The sequence below is a fragment of the Thalassophryne amazonica genome, chromosome 20 (assembly GCF_902500255.1).
Source record: "Thalassophryne amazonica chromosome 20, fThaAma1.1, whole genome shotgun sequence".
NCBI classification, from domain to species: Eukaryota; Metazoa; Chordata; class Actinopteri; order Batrachoidiformes; family Batrachoididae; genus Thalassophryne; species Thalassophryne amazonica.
In genome coordinates, this window is record NC_047122.1 from 45,277,742 (window position 1) to 45,297,399 (window position 19,658).

General features: G+C 40.9%; 1 protein-coding gene across 5 annotated transcripts in view; it reads right to left on the minus strand.

The window, feature by feature from the left end:
* The window catches only part of fam83hb (family with sequence similarity 83 member Hb), a 33,386-nt gene extending 26,603 nt beyond the window's left edge, over positions 1–6,783 (minus strand). For 2 of the 5 annotated variants that reach the window (XM_034160329.1, XM_034160324.1), the window contains exon 1: positions 6,522–6,783. The gene's annotated coding sequence lies outside the window, so the exon portion shown is untranslated. The other 3 variants (XM_034160327.1, XM_034160325.1, XM_034160328.1) reach the window with 3 other exon arrangements.
* Positions 6,784–19,658: the final 12,875 nt, after the last annotated feature.

The following is a 19,658-nucleotide window of genomic DNA, read 5'->3' on the forward strand; positions in this document are numbered from 1 at the left end:
TTAATTCTAGAATAGAATTTAAAATTCTTCTTCTTACTTATAAGGTTTTGAATAATCAGGTCCCATCTTATCTTAGGGACCTCATAGTACCATATCACCCCAATAGGGCGCTTCGCTCTCAGACTGCAGGCTTACTTGTAGTTCCTAGGGTTTGTAAGAGTAGAATGAGAGGCAGAGCCTTCAGCTTTCAGGCTCCTCTACTGTGGAACCAGCTCCCAATTCGGATCAGGGAGACAGACACCCTCTCTACTTTTAAGATTAGGCTTAAAACTTTCCTTTTTGCTAAAGCTTATAGTTAGGGCTGGATCAGGTGACCCTGAACCATCCCTTAGTTATGCTGCTATAGACTTAGACTGCTGGGGGGTTCCCATGATGCACTGTTTCTTTCTCTTTTTGCTCTGTATGCACCACTCTGCATTTAATCATTAGTGATTGATCTCTGCTCCCCTCCACAGCATATCTTTTTCTTGGTTCTCTCCCTCAGCCCCAACCAGTCCCAGCAGAAGACTGCCCCTCCCTGAGCCTGGTTCTGCTGGAGGTTTCTTCCTGTTAAAAGGGAGTTTTTCCTTCCCACTGTTGCCAAGTACTTGCTCACAGGGGGTCGTTTTGACCGTTGGGGTTTTTACGTAATTATTGTATGGCTTTGCCTTACAATATAAAGCGCCTTGGGGCAACTGTTTGTTGTGATTTGGCGCTATATAAATAAAATTGATGATGATGATGATGATGATGTTATCTGGTGACAAAAACAGTGTTTTCAGTTTTAGAAGTGTTTATTTCTCGCTAGCTTTTACATAATATATGACAAAGAGGTTGTATTTACACACAAATGAAATGGAGTTTTTAGCTAGCTAGAGCAGCCACCGACTTCACGGTGCCACTCTACTCTGATTGGCTGTCATCCCCGTCCCTAAAAGAAAAAAAAACTGAGCGGAATGGAATGAAACAGAATCTGACTTTTTAACCTCTTAAAATAGGTCAAGGTTAGCCAGCTTTGAACTTGTCCGAGGTCTGTGTCCAAAGAATGTTCCCTGTGAATTTGAAGACTCTGGCCATAATAGGACTGGACTTATAATGAGCACAGACAGACAGGCAGACAGACAGACAGACAGATGGACAGACAGACAGACAGACGGACTGACGCAAAGTCTTCGTAATACCCGATGGCCATATTTGATGGCCTCGGGTAAAAATGTAATGAAAAATCAGTTTCCAGGCTGGACTCCATCACATAAACAGACTGATCCAACCAGGACACCCTCCCTCATTGATATTTCATGTTGACCTGACAGCTGCATAATGAATGGTCCGTTTGCTGTTGGTGTTCTGGGTGAACAATCACCAAACTGCTGAAGCAGCCAAAGTAAAATGGAAACATAAATAACATAAATGTCAGGAGCCTGCATGTGATATTTTGCCCCAGAGACAGATTGTCCTGCCTGCTGTAGTTGACTGTTGTTTTGTGCCTGCTTAAGAAGTATTTTCTGTAAACTTCCACCACATTCTCAACATGCGACTTCAACGTCCACATCCTAACTTGTAATCAAAAGGAGAACCAGTATTATTCCATGGCCTGGTGAGTCACAGAGTGGCCTGGCCAGGCCTATAGCCTCGGTTTAACTTGTGACACCGCACTGTGGTGATTCATCCAATACCAAAATGGCTGACATCCTGCTTTCTGACTCATTTCTTGCCATAGAAATAAAGTCTTGCAGTGTGGTGTTCCACATTTTAAACTTCCATAGCAGATGCAGAAATTTTTGTTTGCTTACACTGAATAATTTCACATTCATTTTGGTTCAGTCCAGCAGCGGCCTGACGGTTGCTCGCTGTATGAAGGCGTTGTGCTGCGGCTGCAGAAAGCTGCATACCTGAGGCGACGTTATAACTGTTGCAAACGTAGGGAACAAACGCGAGCCACATTTTAACTGTAAAGTAACATGTGGTGGACACACAACAAACTAAAACAGCTGCAGGTGCATTGCGTTGCTCTTCTTTCTGTTACAAAAAGTCACACCTGAGGTGAGCATGAGATCAGTGGAGCGCTCACAAATGACTAAAGCATAGCCTTATCGTCACTTCCTTGACCCGTGGGTCACTGTGGAATCAAGCGACACAATGCAACAAGCCAACAAACAGGCTGACTGGTGTAGTCAAACAAATCCTGCTGCATTGTTTTCTGTTGTAGCAACAACAGCAAGCGTCAAACTGGTGGAAGTAGTGCACGAATATAAGTGACCACATGATTTCTCCTCATGTGCAAAAGGATGTGCATGCCCTAAAGCCAGCGTAGACAACGAGTGGGGGAACAAAAGCACCCCAGCAGCCATTGGAAGCTGCGCAATATTGAGATGTGCTCGCTAAGTGTGTGCATAGTTCATTCTCAGCATTCCTGCATGGACGCTGTTCATGAGACGACACAGCGAAAAGGTAGTTCAGGGAGTGGATGCCTCTATCTGCCCCGACATGTGAATCAGAGCAACAGGACACAAACTGTCAAACATAAACGCCACAAATCTGATGAGTCTATTAACAGAAAAATAACTGTCAGGCTATTTTAACAATCGGCCCATTGTTTCAATCACTTATAGGGCCACAACTGACGATTATGTTCATAACTGATTCATCAAGCATTTTTTTCTGGATTAATATCAAAAAATGTGAAAAAAAAAAAGTCTATCAATGTTATCCATAATCTGAGAGGACACCTTCAAATGTCTTTTGTCAACAGCACAAAGATATTCAGTTTACTGCCGGATAGGAGTAAAGCATCTCTTAACATTAACCAGAAAATATTCACCTTTAAGAAGCTGAAATCAAAGAATTTGTATTACTTTAAATCCCCCCAAATGAATAATCAATGATCAAAATAGTTGCCAATTAATATAATAGATAATGTATTGCTGATTATCATTGCAGCAAAGGGTCAAAACCTTGACTTAAAAATGTGAGTATTTGGTCCTTTTCAGTTATTTGGTATAAAATGACTTTAACAGACTTTAATGGTAAATGGACTGCATTTATATAGCACTTTTCCATCTGCATCAGATGCTGAAAGTGCTTTACAATAATGCCTCACATTCACCTCAATGTGAGCGTACTGCCATACAAGGCACTCACTACACACCGAGAGCAACTAGGGGATTAAGGACCTTGCCCAAGGGCCCTTAGTGATTTTCCGGTCAGGCTGGGATTTGACCTGAGAATCCTCTGGTCTCAAGCCCAACGCTTAACCACTAGACCATCACCCCCCCCCCAAGTAATTGTATGGTGCTTTAAAATAGTTTAATCTGAATATGGTCATTGTTGGCAGCCCATCGGAATCAGTGATGATCTGAATATAATGTGTCTGTGTTAGTCATAAACTGGTTTAAACTGTTGCCACAGAGGAGTTAAAATGACTTTAAACTTCTTTAAATGTGTTTTGAATTGAAGTGTGTGGTTTTAACTGGTTTCTGTTTTGTATCAAAGAGTTTCAATCAGTTTTAAATGTTTTAAACCTCGCTGATGACTTTGAACTGGATTTAAAGGCTCCAAGCCAGTAGTAAGATGGTTAAAGATGAATATAATCTGTCTAAATTAGAAATAAACATGTTTCGGCTGTACAGACAGGCGTCCTGTCCACGGTGTACCCTGTCTCATGCCCTATGACTCCTGGGATAGGCTCCAACCCGGGCGTGACCCTTAATTGGAGTAAGCGTGTATAGAAAATGGGGTGCTACTTTGTTTTCACTTGGGGTCACTACAGCAAATCCAAGGTGGACCTACATGTTGATTTGACACAGGTTTTATACTGGATTCCCTTCCTGGCACAACTCCACACTGCCTGGAGAAATGTGGCAGGGTGGGGTTTTAACTAAGAACCTTCCACACTGAAGCCAAGTGCACTAACCACCTGGTCACCACCCCCTTCTATGCCACAGACAGATGACTTCACAACAACTTCATACAACAATAAAATATATGAAACTAGATTTAATGTGGCTGAATGAGATCCAATTCTATATTATAATAGCCAAGTGGCCTCTGAGTGTGTGTGTGTGTGTGTGTGTGTGTGTGTGTGTGTGTGTGTGTGTGTGTGTGTGTGTGTGTGTGTGTGTGTGTGTGTGTGTGTGTGTGTGTGTGTGTGTGTGTGTGTGTGTGTGTGTGTGTGTGTGTGTGTGTGTGTGTGTGTGTGGCTTCAGTCACGCAAAACTGGGGAAAGCTGACATTTGCCATTTAGCATCCTTTTGGGCATGTATTTTGGGTCAAAAAATGAATGCTGCAAAAATGGAAAGTTGATAGGACAAATATTCTTGGAGAAATTAGGAATTTTAGCTAAGGGGTAGGAAGTCATCTTTATGTTACAAGTGTGAGTGTGGTGAGTGATTTTATGTTCAATGTAAGTGCATAAGATAATTGCAAATTAAAAATACATGGATGACACAAGAAAGTGAAAACACTTATTTCATTGTGGCCATTTAAAAATCAAATGACAAAATAGAAGTAGAAATAATAATAATAATAGTGTATATGATAACAAGAACCTAAATCATTTATAAATACATTAAGACAGGATAAATTAACATTTAAAATTTACACAGTTAACATGAAATAAAAGGGTAGAGTTCTACTAAAAATTGTTGAGGTCAAGGTTCTAAAAAAATTCTGGACTCACATGCCATTCCAACTCATACAAGCTTTGCTTAATTTATTACCACCCTTAACACAAAAATATCATACCTCTTTTATAAACACTACCCAATCTAGAGCCCATGGATCCCCCATGGGCAATGCAAAAGTGTGGCTTTAACTGGTTTCAGTTGCACATCAAGGGGGTTTTAAGTTAACAGGCATAACATTTTTTAAACATTTCAACTGATTTTGAACAGGTTTTAAGTGGCTTCAAACCAGTGGTAAAATGAGATAAGCATTCAACTGTTTTTAAACTGTTGTGTACCACAGACAGACCGTTCATTGTATATTACACTATCCTGGATTAAAACAACTTTATACCCATGTTAAAATGTATCAAATTGGATTTTAATGCAGTTTTAAACTGGTTTCAAACTATTCTGTATCAAGAGGGCACCAACCAGTTTAAAAATGCATGCATTCATCTGGTTTTACACTTGTTTTAAATATCTCCAACACAGCTGTACACTGGCGTAAACTGAGTAAATTAACTAGTTGTTAAAAGCCTTTAAATTATCTACAGATTTTGGTTCATTAAAAAAAGCAGTTTTGAAGAAGACGCTAGTAACCTACACTAAACAATAAATTGGCCAGTCCTCAAAAATAATCCACAGATGGATTTATCATAAAAAAAGTTAATGTTAAACTGAGTAAACTCCAACAACCTTCTGATTCCCTCGACCTTTTACGCTCTTTCTATTTTCTGTCTCACAGATGTTTGGGAACACACCTCACAAAACAAACACTACAACTGATCTTGAATGCCTCGTTGGTGGATTTGTGCTGGGGGATAATTCGGTGTGAACAGAGTGACAAAGGAATACCTGAAAACAGGTTTGGAGGGACGAGCCTGTAGCCTCCTGTCAGGAGCGCTCAGGGCCTGTGTTGTTAAATGAACAAACACATGAGGTAAGACAGTGGCTTGTCTCTACATATCATCAACGCCGTGACTGCTGAAGGCCTCACAACAGACAGATCAGGGTCAGGGGGAGAGCACACAGTATCCCTTTTATCCTTTCATTAAAAAAGCCTCAGAGTGAGGCCTTGTCATCTGTTCCATGCGCCTTAACGTCTGCGTTTTTTCTTGTGTGTGGAAAACCGAATATAAAAAGTGTAAGGAATTTTTCCACTTTGCTGTCCATCTCCCACAGACATCCAGCAGTAAACCTGTTAGATCCACATGCATAATGAAGACTAATATCAAACTGAGGCATTGCGGGGGGTTGACACAAAATCTACAATCCAAAAATAAATAAAAGACAATTTCCCTCAAATGAGTGCCACATGTTGGGACTATTCCTAGCCTGTGACTCATTTTAAGGGAATCAACTAAAAGCCTGTAAAGGTTAGTTTTAATTGCTGCTTTGGCTCAAAGCTGCAAAAACAGCTGGACTGAAGTCTGAGCAGATATCTGCAGGGATGTGGAGCTGAAGTGGGTTAATAATTGTGTGTGTGTGTGTGTGTGTGTGTGTGTGTGTGTGTGTGTGTGTGTGTGTGTGTGTGTGTGTGTGTGTGTGTGTGTGTGTGTGTGTGTGTGTGTGTGTGTGTGCACATGATCCAGTTTTGTTCTAGTTTAGATTGAATGGAGTGCAAAGAGGGCAGCACTGTATGTTAATGCCACCATCTGTGTACTTACACTGTAATTACAACCCTGATCAGGAGCCACCTGGATGACTTCATCCTGAAGGCTATTTGTTCACAAACGTTTTTACTTAAAAAAAAAAAAATAATAAATCCATTCATACAAAGGAAGCGCTGAAAAGGTTAAAATAGAACAGAACCTTTGTACCGACAGTTCTTTCGTCCAAAGCTGCGCGTCACTTCTTCTCTTATTTCCATTTTCGTACCTCCTTATCTTTGTTATACAACTCCTTCTTCTTTGTGCGGATGGGGTATCGAACTCTGTGCAAACCGCCCGCTCTTCTTCTCCGTGCTTCACATTCCTTTGGTTCGAGTCAAAAACTCCACCCAAAGTCCCGTTGCGGACCATCCGGTGCCAACCGGCGCAGCTTTGCGCACACCACCAGGCCCGTGCCGTGCGCGTACTCCGGTCCGGGGCTGCCGCCTGTGTGCGCCTCAGAGCAGCTGTGTGAATGAGGAAGGAGACACGGCGACAGCGAGTGTAGGCAGGGCTTTCCCAGCCGCCACGCCCCGCCCCTTTCCCGTCGATCACCGAGGAGGAGAACGTCATTGGAAGTTTGTTGGTGCGGGCATATTTCAAAAATGCTGGAATCAACGTCAAGGTTGGTTACTGATGACAATGAGGACAAGAGGAGCCAGATATGCCCAGAAAACAGGGGCTGAGTAGACCAGCTCAGACCACCTTTTTCAACACAAAGGTTCTGGGCACCTTTTGAATATCTCAACTACTCATCTTGTTTTGAAAGGATCACTGACATGGAAAAGAAGTTTCATTTCCTGCAGTGGCTGGGAAGTGCAAAAGCACTTTTACAAACGGTAGAACACTTTTACAAGAAGCAGAGGTGGGACGAAGTCACCAGCAAGTCATGAATCGGCAAGTCTCAAGTCAAGTCTTAAGTCATTATGGCCACCAATTGTTTGCAAGCTGACTTGAGACTTGTGACTTGAGACTTGCCGATTCACAACTTAACAGTGACTTTGTCCCACCTCTGACAAGAAGCCTCGAAACAAATTTACAAATGTGGGATTCTGACGGAAGGGGAATGTACCAAAGGACAGACACCCTTCAGTCACGCTGGGCGTTTGGTACATTCCCCTTCCTTCAGAATCTGTCTTGTAAATTTGTTTCAGGACTCATTGTAAAAGTGTTCTGTTTGTAAAAGTGTTTTTACACTTCCCAGCCAGTGTAATTTTCTATTTCCACTTACTCCAATCAAGGGTCAGGGGGGTTGATATAAGTCACCACTGCCAAATCATTCAGCATTCAGTGTTGCCAGGTTTGCTGAAACAAACAAGCAAGCAGTCGTAATTAGCAAACCAATTAGCAATCAATCCTCTAAGTGCTGCACTCACCTTTGGCAGCTGCTTCATCTGTGAGAAATCCTTTTTTAAGTAGTTGAGGAAATAATCCATGAGGGTCAAGTTCTACCATTGGACTCATCAGGTTAAAGAAAATGATTTAATACATAGGTGAGTGCAGCGTTCAAATTTTTTTTGGCCTCTGTCTCCGTTGCGGCAGAAGGATGAGCAGAGACTCCTGTAATCTGCTGATGGAGGAGGCAGAGGGTGGAGCCCATCACCCACAGAGGGTGGGGACCAATTGGTGGTGGTGGGGTGGTGGAGGGAACGTCAGGCAGATAACTGGTAAAACAGAGTTGAGTGAGATGTTGAAGCTATTAAAGGACATGCCTCCGTCTTATTGGTCTGTGGTGATGATTAATGGTAACACCTGTTTGGATTATGTTTGTGGCTGAAGTCAATTAGCTGATTGTGAGAGACTCTGAATCATGAGTCTTCTGGTAGAACTTGCGCTGTGCTGCATTTGTTTCGGCTAAACCTTTGTCACTCAGGATCACAACAGCAGATATGATATGGATATGCATGTTGACACAGGTTTTACACCACATACTGTTCCTGACGTGACTATGTTACATGGAGAATGGGGTAGGAGTGGACTTGAACCAGGGACTTTCTGTTTAGGAGGCAAGTGCATTGATCACGCTGCCCACTTACAAAAAAAATTCACTCTACATCCAAAATGATATAACCTTTTTTTTTTTTTTTAATTTTCAGGATATTAAGGGGACTCATCATTTGAAAGAACATGGCCAGCTACTGTCAATCTGGTCTCACGGTAAGTCGTGATTCAGCAGCACGAAATATACATTAATCTATTGGTTCGTGATATTGTGATGAAAAGTGCCTCATTTTTGTCACAGCAGCACAAATTCATTCTAATTCATTCCGTGATGGCTGCACGAAATTAAAAGTGAAGTGGGGGGTTGGGTGGTTATGGTTAGGGTTGGGGGTAGGAGTAGGGTTAGTAATAATGAGTTAAAAAAAGCTCTGTCATGAAAATTTGACTCATTTCATGACAGGCACATGAAAAACTGTGAGTATTTTCCTGTGATTAGCAGGGCAAGCTGCAATCATTCTGTCGGTGAGTGTAGCCACATAATTTGCATATATATTTCCATTATAAATTGCTGCTGTTTTGAATCCTTTGTAGTGCTGTTGAAAGTTTTGGCACCATCCACTGGTTCACATTCTGTTTATTCTTTAATTTGGATTTACCTTCCCATTCGGTTGAGTAGTTTGGCACATATTCTTCAAAACATGCGTGTTGTAAGGGTTTGAAAACATTTTGAAGCAGTGTCTCATTCATTCATTCATTTTTTATTCATTTATTTATAGTGCCGACAACAAGTTTTGTCACTGTCCCCAGTCAGACATTCTATCTTCTCTTTAATTCTGAGTTGTTTTCCTGTACTGTTCCATATTTCATCTCATATTTGCCCACCTACTGGGCATTATGTTTCTCCCTGCAGTTGCTAATGTATGTCAGTCCATTAGGTAGCGCTAATGTGAGGGGTGGCGCAGACACATTTATGGGATATTACATAGGCAACACAACGCTTCTTTTGATAATGTTCTGCTGCATCAAAGTTATCCCTAACTAACCATCCATCCATCCATCTTCTATCGCTTAGTCCAATTAAGGGTTGCGGGGGGCTGGAGCCTATCCCAGCAGTCATAGGGCATGAGGCGGGGTACACCCAGGACAGGACGCCAGTCTGTCGCAGGGCCACAAATAGACAAACAAACACACCCACACGCACACCTAAGGACAATTTTAAAGATTCCAATCCACCTAACCCGCATGTCTTTGGATGTGGGAGGAAACCGGAGCACCCGGAGGAAACCCACGCAAACACGGGGAGAACATGCAAACTCCACACAGAAAGGCCACGGGAATTGAACCCAAGACCTTCTCGCTGTGAGGCAACAGTGCTAACCACTAATCCATCGTGCCGCCCCCTAACTAACCAGTTTATCCTAATTACATTTTTTTTTATTGGTAAGTTATAAAATGATAGCATGTATTGTTTGTGAGGTATTGCCCACATAAGAACTCTTCTGCATTTTTTGCTATCCTAGTTTACACTGGTACCAGCTTAAGAAATAACATAAAATAAAGACAAACAAGCCCACTGAGTTGTTTGTGGGGTCTTGTTGCTAATCACAATATTCTGATGGTCACTTAGGCCACTGCTGCTTATTTTAAGATTTAACTGTTTATGTTAAACTTGCATGAGCCTCACGGTAGTATTTCTTTATGGCTGATATTGTACACATATTAATTTACTAATATTATCAGCAATATATGTTGTAACTAACTATAATATGCAATAATATCACTATACTATGCAGAAAAACACGTTGTTATTTTGTAGTAGTTCAAGTGTAGTTGTCCCATTGACGACATGCATTTCATTTTCAGCAATTTGTGCAAAAAAAAAATAAAAAATAAAAATCTGATTTCTTTCAAACAATGCAACTATCAAATATCAGCAGAGCATTTAGAAACGTGATTGCGAAACATTGTAATACCTCTGGTTGTAAAAGGTGAACATTCTTTAATTGTGTAGTACTTTATAAAATTTCCATTGATATATACAAACCAAAAAGTCATCTGAAAAGAAGAAGAAGCACTGTTAATAATAATAATAATAATAATAATAATAATAATAATAATAATAATATTGAATTATACAATGCAGTCCATGCAGGGATGAATAAAATTGAAGAAATCACTTTATTTGTACAACTTTACAATAATATAGAAAGAATATATGCATTCATAAGTGTTATTATTCTAGTGCATGAGTAACCTTAATTGGCTTTATTTAATAGTTTGGATATTGGTTATTCTGTGAATAGAAGGAACAGGTCCAACAAAAGTGACTGCCTTTTGCAAACTAGCCCACAAAAGTGCATCCCAGCATTCCAGAGAATTTAGAAGTCACGTCACAAACTCTAGCCCAAACTGGCTTATATGTAACAAGCAGACCTATCAACAGTGTTGGGATAGTTATGTTAGTTACCAACAATGACTTGTCTTACAGCCAATTCCAGTTCCCCACAGTTCTGTGTGAAGGACAAATAGGCATTCTTTAGTCATGGTGGGAGTTTCAGCATCAGTGGGTGTTTCTGCTCCCTTTAAATGTGGTTGATTTACGGGGTTAGGGGGTGGATAATGGGACAAGAAAAACTAGAGTCCCTTCATGAACCCAGGCTGCTCATTGTTGAGCACCTAGTTGCTAGAACTGCACCCATTGGTTGGTCTCACTGAGGAAAAACTGACATTCAGCCACCACTATGTGAACTTCACGACCCGGAAGGATACACATGTAGGTACAGTTCCAACAGTAGGGCTTTGGGGCGCTGAATCCCTGCTGTGCAGTTTATTCCACTCATTGAAATTTGAAGCCATACATGGCACCAACATTATTCCATACAGAAGGCGTTGAAAATACAAAAACTACTAATGTAATCCAGATATCATGGAAGCATTTGAATAAAAATGCTTCACTGCTGATATATAGAAGCCATTTCAAGAGAGACTAAATGAAGTAGTGAGTCCATGACCCACCCGCCTGTATGTCTGTTTTTCTTTGAGTTGTTTTCCCTCTAGCCAAACGCTCGTGCTGAATCAGCAGACTCAACGTGTACCGTCTGTGAAAACAGCTTCTCGCCTGCAGGCTGTACCGCTCAGTTCCTTCTTCAATGGATTTGTGAAGCTTAGTGCATACGGGCCAGGCACGCTGCAGGTCAAGTAACCACATGCGGTGTCTCTACATGTCTTACATGTGCCCACAAATCTTTGAAGACATTTGCTGAAAAAGCACAAGGATTATTTCATGTTTATTTGCAGCTTGACTGAAGGAAGGAGAGGTTCAAATTATTACCACTCCAACAGGTGAAGTCCACCAAGAAGGGTCCAAACTAATGCACGTTACTTCCTGAGCCAAAGCTGATGGAACAGATGGGTGGACTGAGACAATGTAGATTATTTTTCTTCTCCAAGGACACAGACAGGTAGCATGATCAGGAAACCTGACCTGACCACTGTGGCTACTAAAACTGATTATTCACATATTGTTTTACTGGCTATAACTTGGCTTCTGACTGAGCAACCGAAACAGGTCAAAATTTTAATTTGCAGTAACCTTCTTTTTCACAATACAGTCCAGGTTAGAGGTCACATTTCTGGAAAATGTTTCCCCCAGCCCCAGTGACCCAATCCTAAATAAATGGTTGAAGATGAGTGAGTGAATTAGTTTTCCCCAGCTCCACCCTCAATTCATAATTCCACGCCTACTTGATCTTCAATCTCCAAAAAGGCATCATGTTCTTGTCGCTTTTGGACCAGTTTTCCAACTGCTTCCCATCTGGGGATGTTTGTTTTTGAAAGTTGAACTGTACTACAATTTAGCACTGGTGGTAAATATCTCTTTTGTTTGAATCCTTTGTCTGTCTGGCTCTCTCTCTCTTTATGGCAGTTACACACACACACACACCAGCAGCCACTGTGTGACCATGAAGAGGAATACCACCATGTATGTGCCTGTACACTGAAAAAAGAACCAACATAAAATGTTGTTTCAGTCGGTAAAATCTAAATGAATTAAGTTGTTTGAACTTAATAAGTTAGATCAACTCTAACTTACAAACTTGAGTTCAAACAACTTAATTCATTTAGATATTACCAATTAAAACAATTCATTTAAGTTGGTTCAACTATACTTTTTTTTTTCAGTGTACGTCAGACAAAACCTCCTTTCCTGGCCTCTGATCGTTACGCATGGTGTGAGTGTACATTCAGTCCCGCTCGCAGGGTGTGCCTCTTTGTGCTGTGCTCCGGATCTTCTTTGCACCTTTATGTGCTCTGATACAGATCTGAGACTCTGAGGTTCCACCTGTCTGTTTACACCACTTTATGCAAATCCACAACCCCGCTTGACGAGGTGAAACGAGAGCTGAGTGTCTGCACGCAGTTAGAAATGTCATATCAATCCTGTCGTTGTGCAGCAATAAAGTGAAAAAGTAGTGAAAGGGGAGAAGAAACAAAAGAGTGTGCCTACATGCACGGACAAAATACACTGTTAGGTGTAAAGGTTACGTGGGTGCGGCCATTTCAGGGAATGTGCTCAAGGCGTCTTACCACACCCAACTCCTTCTCCCTCCCTTCCTCTCTGCGTCGTTCTCTTCCTGCTTGCTAGTTCTCGCTCCCCATCCTCCTCCCTCAGTGAGTCACCTGGCAGGCGTTCTACCTGCACACAGGTACGGACATGAGTCCAGGCAGGAACTAAAACCTGGCGTGCATGCCGGCACACCTGGATGAGAAGTCTGTATGACCTGAGAGAATTTCCACTTAAATACGTTTAAATATGATGGATTCTTTCGGTTAATGTGTCAAACAACAAATCAGGTTTAGAGAAACAGTGTAAACGTTTGACACCACTGCATGCAGATTGCTTATTTCTGAGTTACTGTTAACCTAATATATGGTTCTGTGTGGACTTGATATTTGATTAATTTTGCCCAGAATGATCCCCAATTTGACCACTGTGTTACTCCATATTACTTCCAAATTGTTTGAATTAAGCAGTTCAATGCCAAATAAACATGTGTTCTGCCAACCCAGTGTCACCATTTTTTTCGTGCTCCCATCATGAAATGAGTCACATTTTCATGACATTTTTTTTTAAATCTTACTATTACTAACCCTACCCCTCCCCCTAACCATAACCTAACCCTACCAAACTCCCCTGCATCACTTTTTAATTCATGCTCCCGTCACGGAATGTATTCAAATTAATTTGTGCTCCCCTTACGAAAATGTGGCACTTTTTGTGACATTATCACAAATCAATAGAATGTATATTTCTTGATGCTGAATCACGAAATACTGTGAGATATGGTAAGTTCTGCATATCGTGCTTCACCTTTCATATACAAAGTGCTTCATGGGAGAACATTGAGCATTTATGTTTTGAGTTTGACCTTTCACTGTCACCCAAGATGAAAGGTTATGTGACCAGTAGAAATGTGATCTATGACTTAATATTAGTGTTCAATCGGAAGCATTGGTGTAGCTTTGACCAGTTCCTCATACAACCCCAATTTCAATGAAGTTGGGATGTTGTGTGAAATGTAAATAAAAACAGAATACAATGATTTGCAAATCCTCTTCAACCTATATTCAGTTGAATATACCACAAAGACAAGATATGTAATGTTCAAACTGATAAACTTTATTGTTTTGTGCAAATATTTGCTCATTTGAAAAACCATTGTATTCTGTTTTTATTTACATTTTACACAATGTCCCAACTTCATTGGAATTGGGGTTGTAATAGCCATTCTAAATGTCCCCTATAATATAAGCATTGGGCCTAAAATTTGATCTTGGTATGTCACTTTGACTTTCAAATGATTTTTCTAAATATCATGTCACTTTGTGTTTGACTGACCCTCTGTCATTCCACTAAGGTTGGTCCAAATTGAATCAAAGCACTCCAAGTTACTTTGTAAGTACTTGGATGGAATTACCAGACTGAAAACAATACCCTTGCATGCTGTACCGCTGCACATGGATTTCTAATCTGATGATAGAAAAAGAACATATTTATGTATTTTCAAAGAGAACTATTAACATGAAAGATATGAAACTAGGGAGTGGCTCAGTGAATCAAAAAGGGTGAAGCTTGCACTGCGTGTTATTTTATGTTTATCCATCCACCCATTCATTTTATGTTGGATGTGATTCTGATACATTTTGTGTTTTAACACTATTTGTGGAACTTTCCTGCATCTCTGTGGTCTTGTGAGTTTTCCCAGCATGCACTTCTCACAGTGTAATGTCACACCTGAGTATAAGGTGACTCTCTGGTGCCCAAGAGTCTGAGGTCAGTTTTGCACCACTGTCCCGGCAGGAAACGTGCACATCCTTTTCTCCTTCAACACCATATAATACGTTTCCTTCTACACGTGGACATTATGTGCACGTTGGATTTTTTTCACCTTTTCTCTGAATGTTCTATCTCCATAACTGAGCAACAGTGTGCAACATGATCCACACACCTATCACAGCAAATTACTTAATCACCCACGTGAACAGCCCCTTCTATAAAAGAGATCAGAGGACCAGACAGACCTACATCTTATCAGCCAACCTGGGCTTTGTTCAAAGCATGAGACCAGAAAGAAACAAGCATCGCAGACTCACAGTCAGCGTTTAGTCCTGGGTGGAGCATCACAAACAGGTCAGGTCAAAACTGGACACCTGGAAAATCCCTGCAGTGTGTGTAAGGCTTTCCATGTGCACATGTGTTTGTGTGAGAGTGACTGAACAGAAGTAAGCGTTGTTGTTACATACCTGTGTCAGGTGTTGTCATTTTGATGCTATTATTAGTGTTATCGAGAAATGACATGAGTCTGGATGCAAGACAAGCACTTGATTTGTAGTTTGACAGTTTGACACCACAATGCTGCTGCAACACTTAAAGACCGGCAGGAAGTACTGCTACTACCATTACTGCAATAACTCATTAATAATAGTTAAAGTGCTTGGAGTAAAAAAAAACAAAACAAAAAAAACTTCAAAAGCATGGCTGCAAAAGTACAGGCATCTCGCGAACATACTACGGTTGGTCTTGAGCTTTGGACTTAAGCTGTATTGTCCTCCAGTTTGCCGAACCATGTTTGATAACATCAAACAACCCTATATCAGGAATTAAAATATGAATTACAATTGAATACAATGAATTAAAGAGGTTTGGCACTTTGGAGAAAAGCACCACCAGAAACCAAAACCATACTGTTTCATTCTTTAAGATAAGATAAGACTTTATTCAGCACCAGCAGCTTACAATCAAGATAAACACAATGTAAAATTAAAAAACATTGTGCCAAAGGAAAAAAGAAGTCTGGCTTTAATGTTCCAAGAATGTTATATCCAGGAATATGTGGTTCAGCAGGTTAGACAGGCTGGTACGCAATGGGTTTCAGTAACTAACAAAATAGGCTGACATGGCAATTAAAACGTATCTTGAGAAGGGAACGTGTTAAAACATGTGCTACCTTGTCATCACGATGTTTTTATTTAGGGCATGGGCCAACATCGTTCTTATGAGCCACGTTTTGTCTGTAGCAAACACATATTTGCCACATGACAAATGTTAAATGAATTGTGCATGAGTGCATTTTCTGTCCTGACAGATTATTCAATGTGCTCCCATCCCAAGCATACAATGATGCCTCACATGCCAGGAGCTTTTGTGCAGAGTGCTAATCTTCACCACTTTGTCTTGTTTGAGAACATTTTGTCATACGGACACTATTAATCAAAAAGTCAAATCAACAATCCCTCAGTTAAAGGGCAACAATCGTTCACCTGAGGCACAGCTGACCCTCATTACAAATCATATAAATCACTGACATATCCAAATTGGTCACTTAGATTTAAAGATGTCGTGAAGATCTCTGATGGCTTTAATGGACTTCTTGCACACAAGTTTATGCAGTGATAAGGTGCAAGAAGAAGGGTGGCTACAATGAAATTTGATAGCTACATTCATCAGCCACTTTATTAGGTACACCTGTCCAACTGCTCATTGAAGTAAATACAGTATATAATCAAGCAATCATGTGGAAGAAACTCAATGCATTTAGACATCTGTTTCCTGGCCTGGAAGAACCTAGTTGGTCACATTTTTCTCATTTTGAGAAAAATGAAAAAAAAAAAAATATTAAATAAAGATTGACCCATTGGGCCTCAGACATTACTATATTCTTGCATATCAGTATCTTGTAAAGTTGTGGTTATTTTTGTAATTTGCTATAGTTAATAAGGGATAAAGCTTAGTAAGTCCAAAAAATGGTGCCAACTCTATTTTGACAAAAATGTGACCATAGGTTTTTCTTTACCTGGGCACATATAGACATGATGAAGTAGATCTGCAAAAGTCCAAACCAAGCATCAGAATGGGAAATTGTGTTGGACCGCAATGGAAACAAGCGCTTTATGCTTTTTTGTGTTACCCAGTATATTTATGTATCTATGTTTATTTAGTACATTTTATACTGTATTATGACATTCCATGTCCCAACAGCCAGGGGCTGTGAGCATGGACCGGGCTGTCGGGCCACCCGCCCTCGACTGCCACCCAATCCTCTCTGCACCCGACCCCCATGGCCCCCTCTGCAGGTGGTGAACCCACAGGAGGGCGGGCCCACGTCAGCCCGAAAGAGTGACGTGAAGCTCGTGAAGCTCGTGAAGCTCGAAAGGAGTCAGTTGAGGTGGCTCGGGCATCTTTTCCGGATGCCCCCTGGACGCCTCGCTGGAGAGGTGTTCCGGGCACGTCCCACTGGGAGGAGGCCCCAGGGAAGACCCAGGACACGCTGGAGGGACTACATCTCTCGGCTGGCTTGGGAACGCCTTGGGGTTCCCCCAGAGGAGCTGGAGGAGGTGTGTGTGGATCAGGAGGTCTGGGCGGCTTTGCTTGAGCTGCTGCCCCCGCGACCCGAATCCGGATAAAGTGGAAGAAAATGGATGGATGGATGGATGGATATACTGTATTATCTTACACGTTTACATTTTATACAAATAAAAATCAATCAGTCAATCAATCAATCAACCAGAATGGTGATATCATTGATTTTACAGATGGCATGGTTACTGGAATCAAAAAGGCTGGTTATGTATTCGACAAAGTGCAAATCTGCTAGAATTTTCACATAAAACCATCTCAAGGGTTTACAGAAAATGATTTTTTTTTTTTTTTTTTTAGTTTCTTAAAGAAGAAGAAACATCTGAGCTTTGATTCTTTGGGTGAAAATGCCTTGTGGATGGGATGGGTCTCAAATAACAACTCTTTACACTTCTCTGAGTGCACAACACCAATACCTTGAAGTGGGTGGGCTACAGCAGCTGAAGACCCCACCAAGTCAGCTAAGAGGAGACTGAAGACATCTTACTACTCATCACTAATTGAAGAAAATAAGAACAACCCCAGGTTTCTTTTCAGCACTGTAGCCAGGCTGACAAAGAGTCAGGGCTCTATTGAGCCGTGTATTCCTTTAACTTTAACTAGTAATGACTTCATGACTTTCATTGCTAATAAAATTTTAACTATTAGAGAAAAAATTACTCATAACCATCCCAAAGACATATCGTTATCTTTGGCTGCTTTCATTGATGCCGGTATTTGGTTAGACTCTTTCTCTCAGATTGTTCTGTCTGAATTATTTTCATTAGTTACTTCATCCAAACCATCAACATGTCTATTAGACCCCATTCCTACCAGGCTGCTCAAGGAAGCCCTACCATTATTTAATGCTTCGATCTTAAATATGATCAATCTATCTTTATTAGTTGGCTATGTACCACAGGCTTTTAAGGTGGCAGTAATTAAACCATTACTTAAAAAGCCATCACTTGACCCAGCTATCTTAGCTAATTATAGGCCAATCTCCAACCTTCCTTTTCTCTCAAAAATTCTTGAAAGGGTAGTTGTAAAACAGCTAACTGATCATCTGCAGAGGAATGGTCTATTTGAAGAGTTTCAGTCAGGTTTTAGAATTCATCATAGTACAGAAACAGCATTAGTGAAGGTTACAAATGATCTTCTTATGGCCTCAGACAGTGGACTCATCTCTGTGCTTGTTCTGTTAGACCTCAGTGCTGCTTTTGATACTGTTGACCATAAAATTTTATTACAGAGATTAGAGCATGCCATAGGTATTAAAGGCACTGCGCTGCGGTGATTTGAATCATATTTATCTAATAGATTACAATTTGTTCATGTAAATGGGGAATCTTCTTCACAGACTAAAGTTAATTATGGAGTTCCACAAGGTTCTGTGCTAGGACCAATTTTATTCACTTTATACATGCTTCCCTTAGGCAGTATTATTAGACGGCATTGCTTAAATTTTCATTGTTACGCAGATGATACCCAGCTTTATCTATCCATGAAGCCAGAGGACACACACCAATTAGCTAAACTGCAGGATTGTCTTACAGACATAAAGACATGGATGACCTCTAATTTCCTGCTTTTAAACTCAGATAAAACTGAAGTTATTGTACTTGGCCCCACAAATCTTAGAAACATTGTGTCTAACCAGATCCTTACTCTGGATGGCATTACCCTGACCTCTAGTAATACTGTGAGAAATCTTGGAGTCATTTTTGATCAGGATATGTCATTCAAAGCGCATATTAAACAAATATGTAGGACTGCTTTTTTGCATTTACGCAATATCTCTAAAATTAGAAAGGTCTTGTCTCAGAGTGATGCTGAAAAACTAATTCATGCATTTATTTCCTCTAGGCTGGACTATTGTAATTCATTATTATCAGGTTGTCCTAAAAGTTCCCTGAAAAGCCTTCAGTTAATTCAAAATGCTGCAGCTAGAGTACTAACGGGGACTAGAAGGAGAGAGCATATCTCACCCATATTGGCCTCTCTTCATTGGCTTCCTGTTAATTCTAGAATAGAATTTAAAATTCTTCTTCTTACTTATAAGGTTTTGAATAATCAGGTCCCATCTTATCTTAGGGACCTCATAGTACCATATCTGTTATGTTTCGGACGCGGTCGGAGCACCGACCCAGCGTTTGAAAGGACCCAGCATAAAATAAGCAGAGCACGGTTCAAAGGATAACAGAATTTAATAAACATAACAGTGAGATGCAGTGCTAAACAACTAAAAAGTCCGCGGTCTGGTGAGGTGGAAACACGGCGCGCTCTTAACAGCGCAAACGGTCTGGAGCCACAGCAGTTCGGACCCAGGGACCCCGCCGACACCCCCCAGGTGGTCGCGACAAACCAAGTCTGTGAAGAAAGAAAACATGAGGTGAGTCCAACTCCACACAGAGAGACACAACTCAAAGGTGCACGCAATCAGCAAACACTTCCTGGCTTAAATCTGTACATCAGCTTCTTACCCTGCAGGCACGGAACAACTCAGTTCAAATCTCCACAGCAGCAGAA